General features: G+C 43.8%; 1 protein-coding gene across 6 annotated transcripts in view; it reads left to right on the forward strand.

The window, feature by feature from the left end:
- atosb (atos homolog b) overlaps nucleotides 1-19,130 on the forward strand; it is a 143,909-nt gene that overhangs the window by 462 nt on the left and 124,317 nt on the right. For 2 of the 6 annotated variants that reach the window (XM_078219476.1, XM_078219474.1), the window contains exon 2: nucleotides 12,497-12,603. The exons of the other annotated variants lie outside the window; for them this stretch is intronic. The gene's annotated coding sequence lies outside the window, so the exon portion shown is untranslated. The remainder of the gene's footprint in view (nucleotides 1-12,496; nucleotides 12,604-19,130) is intronic. 6 annotated transcript variants of the gene reach the window in all.

A 19,130-nucleotide genomic window follows, 5' to 3' on the forward strand; every position in this document is an offset into this window, starting at 1 on the left:
ATTCAATGGGCGAGACGGGCATCGCCTTTCCCAGTTGTCGGGGGGGTTGGGGGTTTGGGGGGGGTTGGGCTGGGGGGGAATGTTGTATCCTGGTTTTTTTTGTGTTTTAAAAAAAACTTGCAGGTTTCCATCGAGTTTTAAATCCCGGCCATTAATCCTCTTTCTTTTGCTGCAATTGCTGGGGAGGGGGTGGTTTTGAGGTGATGGTCCGGGTGGGTGGTAGGGGAAGGGGGTTCCAGGAATGAACAGAGACATTTATCACCAGCCCCCCCACTGACGGGGCAAATGTCCCTGCCCAGAGGCCGGTGGTGTTGGGGACGTGAAGGGTTGGCTGGGATCAGTGACGGTTTTAATCTGTCAACTTATTTGTCAGTCAGTCGATGCATTAATAATAAGGGAGGAAAAAAAGAGTGACTCCGGAGAACTTGTCAGATGATTTTTTTTTTTGATCAGACAATTGCGAATACGTGTGTCCTTGTGGATGCATTTGGTGGATTGGGTTTTTTTTGTTGTGTGTGTGATTTATCTGGAAAGAGACCGGATCCCCGTGGTGACCATAGGAACGTCCTTTTTATAAAGGGTTTATTAAAAGTATTGGCATCTGCAGGTTAACCCACTGAGTCCTGGATTCCAGTTTACTGGGCCTACTCTTCCCAGCACCAAATCGCTGTAATGATATAACATTAAACTGCAACTGAAGTGCAGAAATATTGTCAAATGCAAAATACTGAGGATGCTGGAAATCTGAGAGATGAAAATGTGAGAATAACTCAGCAGGTCTGAGTATCTGTGGAAAGAGAGACAAAGTTAATGTTTCAGTTCTGTGATCAGAAAATTTTCAGTTATGTCATTTGCACCATTGAGGAACATCCCTGAAGTTAATTTTTTCATCCATTGGTTATGGGGGGGTATATAATGTTACCTCCTGAATTATTTTCTAAGTCTTCTAACTTTATGATATTTGCTGGACAGATATTTTTGTTTTTGGAAGTCCCCTGATAACCATAGCAATCAAGTTTGTCTACATGTATTATCCAAACCCTGACTGTCCAGCACAATTGGGAGACTATTTAATGTGATTTTGCAAAAATAGTTTTTAAGACCATCTGAAAGCTCATAGTAGATAGTAAATTCATGTTACAGAAGACAATATTGCACAAAAATACTGAAAGTAAGGATTGTATGGTGCATAAGGTGTTAGTTTTCATGGTTCCTGTTGATTATTATAATTCTGGAATGATCTGCAAAAGAATCTTCTAATATTCTTCAGCCAATACCATATGAGGAAACTGAAATGTTTTTAGTTTAGAACACTGGTCAAAAGTAGTTCTAAATTGGTTTATTAAAACATTTCAGTTGGTTAATGAAGCTGGAAGAGAATACATTCCAGACAATGTGGAACAAGCCTTTAGTTGAGTTGTAGTATTTTCCTTTAAGTTAAAAGGTGTGAGGCACTGGCAAATGAAGACCAGGTATCCGTATCTGAATTCTGGGTTGACACACAGACTGGATCAGATTCTGGTAGATCCCCTCATCATATTGGTGCAGGAGCCCACAAAAGTTTTCTGCGTTTATAACTAATGATTTATCTTATTGGTTGGTATAATCATGGTTGTCTCCATAGAAGGTCATAGACATTGCATCCTATCAGATTGGTTAATCAAGTTGCAAATCCTTCCAATACGTCATTGAATTCTCCAAAGGTGAAGAGGGTGAAAGAACAACAATTTAAAAAATGGATTTGATTGATTACAGATGTGGGTGTATGCGTGGATAATCTGTATTAGTGTTGTGATAGAGAATGGCCAAAAGGTCATAAATGCAGGGGTAATCTATAGAATGTAAATGAACTATTGCTGAAGTTGGTATTGATTGTCTGCTGCTTTAAGTACTTGAATTAATTTCAATAGAAAATCTAAGTTGTCTATATTAAAAGCAGTCATTTTAAAATTAATTATCCTAAATTTAAATGATAAAATAATACAATTCCTTAAGAAAATCTCTCCCTTCTCCCAAACAAGAATAAAAAATAACAGAGGAGTACTTTTTTGTCCTTCCAATGTTTTTGTCCTCCCACCCACCCCAGCAGTTTACTTTGGGGCATGTGGGAAGTGCAATTGCCCTTCCTCTTTCCACAGCAGCAGTCGGTAGTTCTAAGGTAAAAATGATATACTTTAAAGATAAAATATTATTGCAATAGAAATTGGAGAAGAAGCAAGGACCCCTTTTATTGTGTGCCCTATTACGAGGACTGCTTTTTAGGTTTCTAGATTTTACTTATCTCCTGCACCATAGAAAATAGAAGCAGGAGGCGGCCATTTGGCCCTTCAAGCCTGCTCCACCATTTATTCTGATTATGGCTGATCATCAAATTCAAGGACTGATTGAAATTGGGATATGGTTTCACTCGAGCACTTTGTTCATTCTTCATGCAAGTACTGGCTGTTGCTATCAGAAGGAGGCTGAACCTGAGGTCTCTGTGCCATTGTGCTACATAGGCTGGATGCATTTAACATGCATTTGTTTGAAACCAATGTGATGTTTTGATAGAACCCTTCTGAGCCACAATATTCAGCATTTCTATAATCTCTAACGCAATATAATCTAGTGTTTGTGTACTAATTGTCATTTTTTTTTTCATTTTTCCATTAAAAGTTACTGTATATTTATAATGGAAAATGGCTACGTAAACTCTCAATTGTAATGGCATAAGTTAGCCATTGGGATCCTCCAGTTCACTCTGTTTCTGGAACATGAATGCCATTCACCATTTTTCCCTTCAATAATTCAAATTTCTAACTCCAAAGTAAGGGTTGAATCGACATTAAAAATATGAAATATAGATATCTAAAAACACATTTAAATATACCCACAATGCTTTCCTTCATCAAAGTTACTGCTTCAAGGCCATTGTCACTTGCATCAACTCTAGGCCCAGGCTTTTGCAAGTGCTGTGGCTTTAACTCCCAACTAAACTGGACTCTGGAGTGTGCAGTCTGAGTGAGTTTACTTGATTTCCCATGATGTATCAGTACTGTTCAATCATCACTATTGATTGAATAATTTTCTAGCGCTCCAAAGCATTTCTGCCCAGCATCTTTTCTGTCCAATAATTTAGAAACACAAGGCCATATTTCTCAAGTAAAACGTACATCTTTTTTTAAAGTTACATAGGGAGATAAGGGTCACTGCCCTTGACATCAAGGCAACATTTGACTGAGTGGAACATCCAAGGGCCCTAGCAAAACTGGAGTTCAGGGGAAGAACTCTCCACTGGTTCGAGACATACCTTGCACAATGGAAGAAGGTTGAAGTTCCATCATCTCAGCTCCAGGACATCACAGCAGGAGTTCCTCAGGATAGTTGCCTAGGCCCAAACAACTTCGGCTGCTTCCTCAATAACTTTCATTTCATCGTAAGGTCAGAAGTGGGGCTGTTGGCTGCTGATTGCACGATGTTCAACATCATTCGCAGCTCCTCAGATACTGAAACAGTCCATGTCCAAATGCAACCAGAGCTGAACAATATTCAGGCTTGGGGTGGCAAGTAACATTGGAGTCACACGAGTGCCAGTTAATGACCATCTCCATCAAGAGAGAATCTAACCATCTCCCCTTGACATTCAATGGCATTACCATTGCTGAATCCCCCACTGTCACTGGGGCTTACCATTGAGCAGAAACAACTGGACTAGCCATGTGAATACTGTGGCTGCAACAGTAGATCAGAGGCTCAGAATCTTGTGGCGAGTAACTCGCCTCCTGACTCCCCAAAAGCTGCCTATCTACAAGGCATAAGTCAGGACAGTGATGGAAAACTCTCCACTTGCCTGGATGAGTACAGCTCCAACAACACTCAAGCTTGAGGACAAAGCATTCCACTTGATTGCTACCTTTTTTACAAACATTTAATCCTTCCACCACAACCAAACAGAAGATTTGTCGAAAGGGGAAGGAAAGAAGTCCAATTCCTACCGGGGGTGGAGAGGGGAGCCCCTGACACCTCTGTAGCATGCTGGTGGGTTGGGAGACATGGGAAGGTTTATTCCTGCTATGATCAGAGTGCCCTTTAAAGATGGCAGCCAGGCTTTGCCCTACATGATGTCATGAAACACACTCCCTTGATTTTTTTTTTAGGCAGATTGTTGTAAGCTCTGGTGAGAAATCTGACCTGTTTCTCTGGAGTGAAACATGCCTGTTTTCTTGCCGGAAAAGACACTGCCATTTTTTGGTAAGATTCCCCCCAGTGATTGAGGATGCGCTTCATAGAATCATAGAATCCTACAGTGCGGAAGGAGGCCATTCGGACCATCGAGTCTGTGCCAATCAGAATCCCACCCAGGCCCTATCCCCATAACCCCATGCATTTACCCTGGTTAGTCCCCCTGACAGTGTCAATTTAGCATGGCCAATCCACCTAACCTGCACATCTTTGGACTGTGGGGGGGAAACCGGAGCACCCGGAGGAAACCCACGCAGACACGGGGAGAACGTGCAAACTCCACACAGACAGTGATCCAAGCCAGGAATCGAGCCTAAGTCCCTGGTGCTGCGAGGCAGCAGTGCTAACCACTGTTAACCACTTGTTCTAGCTTTTGTTTTGCATTTCACAAACGTTAAAAATGGAATTAAATTGTTTGGGAGAGGGGAAGTTCATTCGTCTTCCTGTAATGTTACTTTGGCTATGAACAATTTCAATTATAAGCCAACTTGTAATCTCCACTTGTGTTTGCTAATAGAAAGTGCATGGAACTCCTAGACTCCTTTATCTTTAGGATAGAATCCTATTAGCTGCCATTGCCGTGCCCCTCCATTTCACTCAATAAATTTCCTTTAACGCTCCCTGCTGTCCTAGCCCTGAATATTTTTCCTCCAGTTTTTCTCCTTTCTCCCCTCATGCTTTCTCTGAGCTCATCTTATCCATGACACACATCTTGTATTCCCTTAATCTTATTCCTACGAAATTGATGATCAGCCAACTCTCCCTCTGAACCCCATGTTAGCTGATATTGTAAATGGTGTTTTCTCTTCAGAAGTTGAACCCTTGACCCTCCTGTCCCTGAACTGCCGTCCCATTTCCAACCTCCCTTTCCTCATTAAGATCCTTGGGAGTGTCCTCACTTATCAAATCCATTCCTGTCTCTCCCACGACTCTGTCTAAATGCCTCCAGTAAGTTTTGTGCCCCTGCGGTACTGAAATGGCTCTTATCAGAGTCACAGGAGACATGCTGTGTTTCCTCCCACAGTCCAAAGATGTGCGGGTTAGGTTGATTGACCATGCTAAAATTGTCCCTTAGTGTTCTGAGATGCGTAGGTTAGAGGGATTAGTGGGTAAATATGTAGGGAGATGGGGGTAGGGTCTGGGTGGGATTGTGGTCGGTGCAGACTCGATGGGCCAGGTGGCTTCTTTCTGCACTGTAGGGTTTCTATGATTTCTATGCTATGTGACTGCAGCAAAGGTACCCCCCCCCAACCTGTCTGTAGCCTTTGACACAAGATCACATCCTCCTCCAACATTTATCCTGTCCAGCTGGGTGGTACTGTAGTCACCTGGTTTCATTTTCATCTATCTAATTGTAGCCAGATAATTGCTAGTAATAGCTTTTGTTCCTGAAGCATTAACTCTGGTGTCCCGCAATGATCTATCCTTGCTCCCTGCCCTATTCTTTCTCATCTGTGTTGCCCCTCATTGACATAATTTGAAGGCACAATGTTAGTTTTCACCTGTACACTGACGACACCAAGCTCTGCCTCATACAGTTCTCTTGACTTCTCCACTGTTGCTAAATTATCAGACTGATTACTTGATCCAGAACTGAAGGAGCCGAAGATTCTTCCAATAAACTATTGGGTAGACAAGTCATTGTTTTCAGTCCCTGCTCAAAACTCTTAACTGATAAATCCACCCCGCTCCCTGGAAAGTCTGTAACTAAGCTGGTCTATGTGATCCTGAGATGGGATTTTGATGTCACATTTGTGGCATAACAAAAACCGCCCATTTTCACCTTCCAAGCATTGCTCGACTTGTCCCTGTCTGCTGCTACTGAAGTCCTCATTCATGTCTTGTTACCTCTAGACTTGACTATTCCAATGCATGAAATAAAAGCAAAATGCTGCTCATGCTGGAGATCTGAAATAAGTACAAAATTCCAGAAAAAGTCAGCCAGCAACTTGGAGAGAAAAATAGTTACCATTTTAAGTCCAATATGATTGTTTTTTGGAGTTTCGATTGCGTTTTTCCAGCATATTCTTGGCTGTTCTCTCTCATCCTATCCTCCATAAACTTGAGGTCTTTTGAAACTCTGCTGTCCTTGTTTTAACTCTCAAAGTCCCAATCCTCTATCACCCCTGTGCTCACTGGCTCCTGGGTAAGCATCATCTTGATTTCAAAATCCTCATCTTTATTTTCAAATCTTTCCATGGCTCATCTCTTTCTCAAAATCTCCTCCAGCCCCATAATCCTCTGAGATATCTGCAGTCCTCTAATTCTGGCTGCTTCTGCACCCCCAATTTGGCTTTCCCCATCATTGGCTGATGTGCCTTCAGTTGCCTTGGCCCTAGTTCTTGCATATCTTCCCTGCACCTCCACATCTCTACCTCACTTTCCTCCTTTAAACTGCCCTCTTTGACCACTTTATATGGGTCGGTGTCGAATTTGTTTTGTGATGGTCCTGTAAAGTGTCTTGGGATGTTGATTATGTTCAAGGCGCCGTGTTAATATAACATGTTGGCCATCATTTACACCATTCAGACAGGTTTTAACTTGAAATGTGGGAGCAGAAAAGCAGCTTTATTTTACTAATTTTTATTCAAATTGAAGTTTGAAATCAAATTAAGGTGTTTTGAGAGTAAAGAACGGAAGGAGATTGAAGTGGAGGGAGAGGAGTGGTTACAGATTGAAGGTGGGGGACGTCTTGACAACTATCCCAGTGGGAGAGAGTAACTGGAGGGCTGTGAGCGATTACAGAACAATCAAAAGGCAAGGATAATAACTAATTCCGAGGGGGAGAATTATGGCACCTCTTAACCCTTCGGCTGGTGATAGAAAATAAAAGGCTAAGTGTTGAAAGTGGGCCAGAGGCAAGTAAAAAGTAAAGTTTATTTATTAGTCAGAAGTAAGGCTTATATTAACACTGCAATGAAGTTACTGTGAAATTCTCCTAGTCGCCACAGTCCGACACTTGTTCGGGTCAATGCACCTAATCAGCCTGTCTTTCAGAATGTGGGAGGAAACCGGAGCACCCGGAGGAAACCCACGCAGACACGAGAACATGCAAATTCCACACAGACAGTGACCCAAGCCGGGAATCAAACCCGGGTCCCTGGCGTTGAGAGGCAGCAGTGCTCACCACAGTGCTACCATGCTGCAGGTTGAGGGAAGGTTTGAGGGAAGCATGTGCAGCAGGAAAGGAGGTTCCTGAGGTCCATATTTATTTTCCTGAAATTTCCACCAGAGATGCCGTTTACGACAGCTTGTTGCTTCTTTCCCCACATATTATACCATTCCACCCTTCTTTTCCCACCTAGAAGAAATCAGAGAAGTGGACAATAAAGAAAAGCAAAAACACAGAAGGGAAAGAAAGGCGGAAATGGCAACATGAAGGCAGCAGAGATGGTCGGTATGGGAGAATAGATATGTTACTGGGCAAGTCATCCAGAGACATGAATTAAGATCCCATGGGGGAATTTATAATCAATTAACTAAAAATAAATCTGGAATCATAAAATAGTATCAGTAATAGTGGCCATGAAGCCAGTGGCTTTGGAAAGAGGAATGGAGGCATAGACTATTTTCTAAATGGGGAAATGCTTAGGAATTTAGAAGCACAAAGGGACTTGGTCCTTGTTCAAGATTCTCAAGGTTAATATGCAGGTTCAGTCGGCAGTTAGGAAGGCAAATGCAATGTTAGCGTTCATGTTGAGAGGGCTAAAATACAAGAGCAGGGATGTACTTCTGAGGCTGTATAACGCTCTGGTCAGACCCCATTTGGAGTATTATGAGCAGTTTTGGGCCCCGTATCTAAGGAAGGATGTGCTGGCCTTGGAAAGGGTCCAGAGGAGGTTCACAAGAGTGATCCCTGGAATGAAGAGCTTGTTGTATGAGGAACAGTTGAGGACTCTGGGTCTGTACTCGTTGGAGTTTAGAAGGGTGAGGGGGGATCTTACTGAAACTTGCAGGATACTGCGAGGTCTGGATAGAGTGGATGTGGAGATGATGTTTCCACTAGTCGGAAAAACTAGAACCAGAGGGCACAACCTCAGGCTAACGGGATGATCCTTTAAAACAGAGATGAGGAGGAATTTGTTTAGCCAGATAGTGGTGAACCTGTGGAATGCTTTGTCGCAGAAGGTTGTGGAGGCCACGTCATTGAGCATCTTTAAGACAGAGAGAGATAGGTTCTTGATTCATAAGGGGATCAGGGGTTATGGGGAAAAGGCAGAAGAATGGAGCTGAGAAAAAAATCAGCCATGATTGAATGGCGGAGCAGACTTGATGGGCCAAGTGGCCTAATTCTGCGACGTCTTATGGTCTTATAGGCATATTGTAAAAATCCATCAAGTTCACTATCATCTTTTAAGGAAGGCAATTTGCCATCCGTATCAGGTCTGGCCTATAATGTGGTTCACTTTTCGGCAACGGCCACATTTCATGATTGGATTTTTAAAAAATCGCTGACTCACTCTGCAAAGCCATGACAGATCAACTAGGAATGTATGGAAAATCTTGTCTTCACATCCTGTTTTTTTTGCTTTTTTAAAAAAATAAATTTGCATGCCAAATGTATTTTGTGGAATAGTAAAGTGGTTAAGCTACTGAGTTCAAATTCAGTGAGGGGGGGAATTTGCTGTCCTTGCATGGTCTGGCCTACAAGTGATTCTAGTCCCACACCAGCATAATTGACTCTTAACTCTCATCTGAAGTGGCCTAAAAATCCACTCAGTTGCATCAAACCATTCAAGACAAACTAGAATCAAAACTGCGGCCTAGTTATTGAATGAGGACACAATAAAGGAACACAGCGCAGTCAACCTTGCTGATGTCTGGAGAGTTGTGAAAGTTAGGAGAGCTCTGTGACAGACTAGTCAAACAAGATTCTGACATAGTCATGTACATAGAATCAGGTTCACAAGCCAATGACCCAGCCTCCTCCATCCACATCTCTCTGCATCACTTATCCCAGATGCAAGACTGACTCACCAGAATGGAGAGGATCATGACTTTTTGGAATCCTCAACGTTGACTTTGGAGCCCATGAAGTCTCATGGCTTCAAGCCAAAAATTGGCAACATACGGCTAATGAATCTGTGCTCTTCCACATTGAACATCACTTCATGAAGGTAGCAAGGACACAGGATTGAGTGGAGAGCCAGCAGTATTCAGGGAAAAGGTAAAGAAAAGATGGAGTAATCAAGTGCCCTGACACCTAGTCTTTCAGTATTCAGCGTGTTATCAGGAACCTGATAGGCAAAGAGGTGGCAGTAATAGGACAGATTCTGGGACCATTGCAAGGAATAGACTCTCGGAGAAACTGAGTCAATCTACCTGGCCCTTCCTGGACGTTTGCATTTTTCTTCTGGGATACAAGTCTGATTCCTTGCTGCCATCAGTTTGAAGTACAAAATAGGCTTCAATATTACATTTGCTGACTACCTTAGTTACAGCTATATTAGCTGTTGAATTATTTGAATGTAGGTAATACTGGCTAGATTCTGAAACAAAGTATGAAGCACTGGTGATGCACTTGGGTTAGTTTGTTTAACTGAGAACTTCTCCAATTTCATTTTTTAAGCAATCACAAATGATCTTTCAATGATAAGTAAGAGAAAAACATAATTTCCCAATTACATGATTAAATCTGTTTTTCTCTAATTATGGTCTTGCTCGCTCTGCTCCTCTTTGTGACTTAAATTCTTTCTCATTTAAGCATTTGGTAATGATTGGCATGTGAAATTTTATCTGGGTTTAGTGCTCCCCACTGCAAATGTAGAAATGCAGTCACAGAATGAAAAGATAAAACGTGCTGGGAAAACCGAGGGAAATCCTGCTGATGAATGCTGGCAAAACTCTGCAAACCACATATTTTTAGATTGCAGAGATGTGGCTCATAACTCCCATCAACTGTTCTGGGGGAGAATTTTAATTAAAACTCAGGAATATGAGACAGCAGAATACATTTAAATTGAATGAAATCAGCCAATATAGCTGAAGTAAATAATGCAGGGGGTCTGTATCCCAACTTTTCTACCTTCTGTTGAGCCACTGCCAATCCTGGAGACAACAGGGAGAGGGACCATGGCTCTAGAGTCACTAACAGGAGCTCCAATAATGTCTTTATTTTGAAGAGTGTGTGTGTGTACAGTAGTGGACATCTTTCCCTCTTCTCTCGCTCCGGAACCTTGCCTTTGTTTCAGGTTTCACTTTGTGGCTGTCTCCAATGTTATAATTTGGGTCAGAAACTCAAGTGTTTTATGAAGTCTGCCTGGATCATTTTTTTGCACTTTGAATTTGGCTAGGGTGAGCATGGGACACTTCACTTCAGGTATGATTCAACTGACCCACTAGGGAACTTTTATCAAACAAAATTTATTTAAGAATATAGTTAACATTTATAGAAAGAAAATTAGCAATAACTTTTACCAATTACAAACAAAAGAACAATCATGATATTGTATAACCCTTAACAAGTATAGACAATGCTCCAATCAAACAAAACTCTTGCCACAGGTTTAGCACTGAAAATACGAATGCTCACGTGATGCTGGAACTTAGTCCTTTGGGTGGAGAATTGAAATTCTGACTTCCCAGTCTTGTAACTTCTGGCAGCCCTCTTGATATACAAACATACCAGCTTGAAGTCAGAACAGCTTCTCAAAACACCAGGGAGAAAGAGAAACAGCCAACAGCAGATTTTTGTTTCACTCCAGGAAGACAAAAAGCCTTGTTTCCAACGAACCTGCAGCATTTCCAAGAAGAGAGAGAAATACTGCTTTTCAGTCTGATGTCCACCTCCTTCTGAACTAAAAATTAATCCTTAGATTTTTCTGGGGAGGAACCACCTGACTTTGACTTGTCAATCAATCTTACCTCTTTCTCAATGCAGGGTCATAAAAGGGCCCAGAGTTAAAAATAAACAAAACCCCATTTAAGCTATTGAAGGGCTTCTCGCAGACAGTTTGGCAACAATAAAGAAAACCAAAGCTGTTTAAGTGCAGAGAACATGATTTAAAAATACATTTCTTAAAAGTTCACACCAGGGAACAACTTTTAGAACCCTGATTTGGAGGGTTGGTGCTAAAAAAAAATGTTGAGTTGGATTGCAAAGGTGAAAGTCTCCCCTATGTACTCAATGTACAGTATGTTTTGTCTGTATAGTCCACAAGAAACAATACTTTTCACTATACCAGTATGTGTCAAGAAATCAAATAGTTTTCCCGTTAATAATGTTCCCATTAAAATTGTCAGCATTTTAAATAACATAGAATTTCCCGCTTACTGCAGGTGGCACACTTGTGAGAAACCTCATCCTCCTGATATTGAACCTGAGGATCCTGTTACCAAATTTCTAAGCAAATTTGGTAGATGTGGGGGGCAAAGTTTTCTTTAAAAAAAACTGGTCACTGTTTTTGAAAGTATCCCGAGCAAGAAATGGATCTATTGTCCGAGCCCTCACTTCCGCTCAGAGCACCTGATTCCCTCCTACCATTGTTGCTTATTGCCAATCTGTTTTTGTCAGGAATACTCTGCAAGTCTCACCACTGCTCCCACATCCTGAGGTTGGTGAAATGCACTATCTGAAACCCACTAAAGCTAGCACTTTCCTTCCAGTGTTCTGAGGCATCAGGACCCCTTAAATAAATGCAAAATACGGTAGGTGCTGGATCTACCTTGACACCCCAGAATGCCGTTCCACTCTCTCCCTCCCCTTCTCCATCATGATGCCCACCTCTCAGACACTGGTATCCCCATAAGTATGCTCCTAAATACACTGTCTTTCTCATTGCTTCCACATAGAGCATTGACTCTTGATTGTATCAGATCCCAATGTTCCCATCCACAGTGACCCATCTCCTAAACTCCCAACTCCACCTTCCTGCATAATTCCCCTTCTCCTCCACCTTCATGCTTAGTATATGCAGTTTCTATAGGCTATTTGGATCAAAGACGACCTTCCCTGTCATCCTTTTCTGCATCCTAGACTTTAAAATTAACAGCATAGTTAAATCATTAATGGTAATCCATGTAATTAATTTACATGGAAAAAGGAACAAAATTATCATGCTTTTGAGCAGTCCTACACTCTAATAGATGACATTGTGGTTTATTCAAAGTCATAGCAAGTGGCCCTGACAATACATCATAGCAGAAAACAATACATCTCTCAGCAATGTTACTGTTGATCTGTAAGCACTCTAGATAGGAGAAACATGGGAAAAAAGATGAAGGGATTAACCAGCTCACTGATCTTTTTTTTTCTCTGCCCACCACCATTTCCCAGTTCTCCACTTCAGCTGAGGATATCCTTTACACTAAAGAGAAAGACAAAGCTACCATGAGCTGTCATATAGTTCTTGGGACGATGCACCAAATATTCTTCTAAACAAGGTATTACAAAATTTCGCACTTCAATTCATATATAGTTGGGGTGGGTTTAGGGGTTCAAAGGAGCTTTGATTCCACTGGAGTTCCTCCACTGATAACTCAGAAATGTTTCTTCCCTGTGGCTGTACTTTTACTATCAGGAGTACAACGCTCTCGACACAACATCACCATGATAAGACGGTTTGAAAAGATCAGTCGAGTTGCATGTTAGAAGTGCTGTGGATGCAGTGGAACACTTGAGTGTTTGTGACCTATCTTAACATTTCTTAATCTACAAGTTCCCAGCACTTGCTCAATAGAGCTTGCTGATTTCAGCATTTGATTTGTAATATGTGCTCATGGGGCAACTCTTCACGTGAAATCTCCAGGAAAAAGACTGTAAAGTGTGGTGTCAAAATCAGATGTTGGAAATGACGTCCATTACTGACCTGGAAAGCGCTCACCACAAGTTCTGCGATTTTTAAGTGAAGAGTTTCATAACAAGCAATGACGTGCTCATTTATTTTGTATTTTAATTTAGGCTAGAAATGAATTAGTGAGACTAAATACTTCTTGTTCTGCTGTACTTCTCGTATTTCAACATATTAATGGCAATCTTATTTCTGATAACTGTATTTCATAATTTCCAGGTGGCTTTGTGTGATGACTTCAGTCAGGCTAATGAGATTGACCTGCAAGAGTATGAACTCCCTGATGAGTCCTCATTGATGGTCCAATCAGGGAGCCTCATGCTCCCTATTTAAAGCAGGTGTCAGTCTCTCTGCCTGCTGAAGCAGGAAGCAACAGAGCTCTGTTGTATAGTATTCTTTTGTAAATAAAGAAACCTTGGTGACGGGACCTTCGCCTCCGTTGAGTTATTTCAGTGGCAATAAGGAAAAAGAAGTGACCTGAAGGAACTTGCTTCACCACATATATTGAGGGTAAGCCATTCTTGGACAAACATGCCGCTGTTCAGGAAGTTGGATTCTTTTGACTCCGCAGTGGAGGACTGGGCCCAATATGTGGAAAGGATGAAGTATTTCTTCGGGGCAAACAACATAGCCTGAGATGAGAAGCAAACGGTTATCCGGCTGACTGCTTGTGGACCAGCAGCTTTTGCTATTATGCGCAGTTTAACTTTCCTGATGGCATCAGACACACGCATCCTTCCAGGAGTTGTCGGACTTAGTACAAGAATATTACGTCCCTAAGCCACCTCTGATCCTGCGAAGATACCGATTTTGCTCCACGTTCTGAGAGGCGAGGAGTCATTCACCAGTTTCCTGACTAGGCTAAGATGTTTGGTAGAAGCTTGCGAATTTGGGGTGACATTAAATGAGATGCTCCGAGACTGGTGTGCGGAATTAACAGTATGACTATACAGAAACGCCGATTGGCGGAGGCCCAGCTGGACTGTAAACAGGCATTGCAGCTGGCTTTGTCATTAGAAAAAGCAGCAAGCAGAGCACATGAACTATAGGGTATCCTGATGGAGGTTGAAGCCAACACCAGTGCAACTGGGTTAGGGGACTATCACTATGGGGCAGGCCACTACATAGCAGTCCCTCGGAAGGATTCGGATATGAGGGAGCCCAGGTCCACCTACAAAATCGCCCCGAGACAAGGCTGGATTAAGTCCAGAGAAATAGCAATCCCTGCGGAGCCCCGCCCGACAGGATACTGCAACAGTTGCCAGTGTCAGGAGGCGCAAAAGAAAAGCAAAGTTCCAAAACCAACATTTCTGAAAAGAGCACGGAGGCTGAGGGACAGGAGAAGGCACGGCCTGGAAGCCCCACCTACCTCTGAGGAACAGCTACTTTGCATAGTGATGACAAAATCAGAACCCATCAAATTGTCAGGGAGACTAAACGGACATCCAATTTTAATGGAGGTCGACACAGGTGCAGCCGTATCGGTCATGGGGGAAACGGTGTTTAACAAGATACGCACTGGACTGCAACCCGTAGCCCTGACCGAAACTTTGGCAAGGCTGAGGACCTATACGGGGGAGCCACTGAAAGTGATGGATACAACCCAGTTGCTTACGGGAAACAACTGGTTAGACTCCCATTAATGGTAGTGGCAGGTTCATGACTAAGCCTATTCGGGCGAAATTGGCTGAAAGAGATCCAGCTAGATTGGGCAAATATTTTTCAGCTGGAAAATAGTCACCTGAGTGAGGCCCTGAGCAAATCCTGGAGGTTTCTCGGGAAGATCTTGGAACAATCAAAGTGACATTACATGTCAATCTGGAGGCAGCCCCAAAGTTTTGCAAAGTCCAGCTGGTACCATTTGCGTTAAGGGAGAAGGTCGACACGGAAATTAAAAGATTGCAGCACGAAGGAATAATTAAACCAGTCCAGTTTTCGGAATGGGCGGCATCCATGGTTCCCATCTTAAAACCAGACGACTTGGTGCATCTTTGTGGCGATTTCAAACAGATAAATCATTGCACTCAGCTCGATAAATACCCAGTCCCCCGGATCGAGGATCTTTACACAAAGCTGGCTGGAGGACTCCTATTCACAAAACTGGACATGAGCCCCACATCTGCAACTACGGCTGGATGAAGATTCGCAAAAACTTCCCACAACAAACGCACAAAGGCCTTTTCCAGTATAAAAGATTACCTTTTGGGGTATTGTCAGCTTGTGCCATATTCCACAGAGCGATGGAGAGCATCCTACAGGGATTACCACCGGTTGCCATTAACCTGGACGATGTCCTCATTATGGGAAAAACAAGGGCAGGACATCTGCAGAACCTGGAGGAAGTCCTGGAGAAGATTTGCAGCAGCGGGGGTGCAAAATCAGAAACACAAAGGGACTTGGGAGCCATTGTTCAAGATTCTCTTGAGGTTAACTTGCAGGTTCAGTCGGCAGTTAGGAAGGGAAATGCAATATTGGCATTCGTGTCGAGTGGTCTAGAATACAAGAGCAGGGATGTACTTCTGATGCTGTATAATGCTCTGGTCAGACCCCATTTGGAGTATTGTGAGCAGTTTTGGGCCCCGTATCTAAGGAAAGATGTGCTGGCCTTGGAAAGGGTCCAGAGGAGGTTCACAAGAATGATCCCTGGAATGAAGAGCTTGTCGTATGAGGAACGGTTGAGGACTCTGGGTCTGTACTCGTTGGAGTTTAGAAGGATGAGAGGGGATCTTACTGAAACTTACAGGATACTGCGAGGCCTGGATAGAGTGGACGTGGAGATGATGTTTCCACTAGTAGGAAAAACTAGAACCAGAGGGCACAACCTCAGGCTAAAGGGGCGATCCTTTAAAACAGATGAGGAGGAATTACTTTAGCCAGAGAGTGGTGAATCTGTGTAACTCTTTGCCGCAGAAGGTTGTGGAGGCCAGGTCATTGAGCGTCTTTAAGACAGCTTCTTGATTAATAAGGGGGTCAGGGGTTATGGGGATGAGAGAAAATTAGCCATGATTGAATGGCAGAGCAGACTCGATGGGCCAAGTGGCATAATTATGCTCCTATGTCTTATGTTCTTATGGTTTGAAATGAGAGAAATGTCTTTTTAGCACCGCAAGTAATCTACCTCGGGTACAAAGTAGATCAGTCAGGCCTACATCCTCTGGAGGATCGGGTATGAGCAATAAAAGACACCCCGGCTCCCACCACCTTCCAAGTGTTACGGTCATTTTTAGGACTGGTGACATACTACAGAAAATTCATACAGAACAGGGCCTCCATTCTGGATCCCCTCCACCACTTGCGAAAAAAGGGGCAAGCCTGGGAATGGTTGGCTACCAAGTCGGCCTTCAAGAAAATTAAACAGCAACTCTCACCCGAAAATGTTTCGGCACATTATGACCCCAAGAAGGAATTGGTGCTCACCTGTGACGTGTCCCCATATGGGGTTGGCATAGTCCTAGCACGCAGATGGCAAAACTAATGGGAACGGCTAATAGCGTATGCAGAATGAAGATATGCCCAAATTGAAAATGGTCTGGCTATCATCTTCGCAGTTAAGAAAATTCCACCAGTACTTATATGGGCGGAAATTCACGATCATAAATCACAAACCCTTGCTGGGCCTACTTGAGGACAAAGCAGTGCCGCCAATAGCTTCAGCCCAGATCCAGCACGGGGCATTATTACTGGCAGCATATCATTATCGGTTGGAGCACCAGCCGGGATCTCGAGTGGCAAACACCAAAGGTGGAGTTTTTTTGAGGAAGTGACAAAAACGGCTGATGAAGGAAGGGCCGTGGATGTCGTCTATATGGATTTCAGTAAGGCATTTGACAAAGTCCCACATGGCAGGTTGGTTAAGAAGGTTAAGGCTCATGGGATACAAGGAGAAGTGGCTAGATGGGTGGAGAACTGGCTTGGCCATAGGAGACAGAGGGTAGTGGTCGAAGGGTCTTTTTCCGGCTGGAGGTCTGTGACCAGTGGTGTTCCGCAGGGCTCTGTACTGGGACCTCTGCTATTTGTGATATATATAAATGATTTGGAAGAAGGTGTAACTGGTGTAATCAGCAAGTTTGCGGATGACACGAAGATGGCTGGACTTGCGGATAGCGAAGAGCATTGTCGGGCAATACAGCAGGATATAGATAGGCTGGAAAATTGGGCGGAGAGGTGGCAGATGGAGTTTAATCCAGATAAATGCAAAGTGATGCATTTTGGAAGAAATAATGTAGGGAGGAGTTGTACAATAAATGGCAGAGTCACAGGAGTATAGAAACACAGAGGGACCTAGGTGTGCAAGTCCACAAATCCTTGAAGGTGGCAACACAGGTGGAGAAGGTGATGAAGAAGGCATATGGTATGCTTGCCTTTATAGGACGGGGTATAGAGTATAAAAGCTGGAGACTGATGATGCAGCTGTATAGAACGCTGGTTTGGCCACATTTGGAGTACTGCGTCCAGTTCTGGTCGCTGCACTACCAGAAGGACGTGGAGGCATTGGAGAGAGTGCAGAGAAGGTTTACCAGGATGTTGCCTGGTATGGAGGGTCTTAGCTATGAGGAGAGATTGGGTAGACTGGGGTTGTTCTCCCTGGAAAGACGGAGAATGAGGGGAGATCTAATAGAGGTGTACAAGATTATGAAGGGTATAGATAGGGTGAACGGTGGGAAGCTATTTCCCAGATCAGAAGTGACGTCCACGAGGGGTCACGAGCTCAAGGTGAGAGGGGCGCAGTATAACTCAGACATCAGAGGGACGTTTTTTACACAGAGGGTGGTGGGGGCCTGGAATGCGCTGCCAAGTAGGGTGGTGGAGGCAGGCACACTGACATCGTTTAAGGCTTACCTGGATAGTCACATGAGCAGCCTGGGAATGGAGGGATACAAACGATTGGTCTAGTTGGACCAAGGAGCGGCACAGGCTTGGAGGGCCGAAGGGCCTGTTTCCTGTGCTGTACTGTTCTTTGTTCTTTGTTCAATGCTCTAAGCTGGTTACCATTACCGGACACCACATCATTGGTACCTAGAGTAGAGGAGACCATGATGACACTAAACATCTTGGATACCCTCCAGGTGGACACACAATATATGCCAGTGGACGCAAAAAGACCCTGTATTAGCAAAGGTAAAGCATCTGGTGCCAACAGGGGAGTTGGAAAGACCGGTCCAACCACAGTTGCACCCATATTGGAGCAGAAGAGAGCAGATCCCCTGGAAGACGGGATACTGCTATGCGGAGCACGGGTCATAGTCCCAAGACGGGGCTGTTGGGCCATACTGGCCGAACGACATCATGGGCACTCTGGAATGATGCTGTCCAGGAGCTATGTCTGGTGCCCAGGTCTGGAAGCGGACATAGCGGAATTGGTGGGACAGTGCCAGGAGCATCAACAAGGGCAGAAGGCGCCACTGGCAGCCCCACTGCACCCGTGGGAATGGCCAGGTAGACCATGGTCTCCATATTGATTTTTGCAGACCCCTTTATGGGGTCCATGTTTTTGTAATAATAGATGCCCCTTCCAAATGGTTGGATGTCTACAAACAGAACTCGGCAAACACAATGGTAACCATTGTGAAACTGCGCACCTTGTTTGCAACGCACGGGATCCCGGAGGTATTAGTTTCCAACAATGGATCAGTTTTCACCAGGCTGGAGTTCACAAAATTCATGAAATCGAATGGGATTCGGCACATCAAGACGGCACCATGCCACCCAGTGTCAAATGGGCTAGCAGAGAGAGCAGTCTAGATCTTAAAGGCCGGGCGTTATCAGAGACTAAACTCTCGCTGCTATTCGACTATTGGACAACTCCACACGCCACCACGAGAATCGCTCCAGCAGAATTATTGATGGACAGATGACGCCGCACCAGACGAAGCCTGTTCTTTTCAAACCTAGGAGGGAAGGTGGAAAGACAACCAGAAGCCCAATATGGGGGCCATGACAACACTCGCCAAGACATGCACTTTGATGCCGGTGAGAGAGTCTCTAGGTAAGAAATTACATGAATGGACCCGCATGGATAACGGGAACAGTCGAGTCCAGGACGGGACCAGTATCTTACCGAGTACGTGTGGGCGAGGCAGTTGTAAGGAAACAGGTCCGTGACTCAAACTCTCCACTCGT

Source organism: Mustelus asterias, chromosome 1 (assembly GCF_964213995.1).
Source record: "Mustelus asterias chromosome 1, sMusAst1.hap1.1, whole genome shotgun sequence".
Classification (NCBI taxonomy): Eukaryota; Metazoa; Chordata; class Chondrichthyes; order Carcharhiniformes; family Triakidae; genus Mustelus; species Mustelus asterias.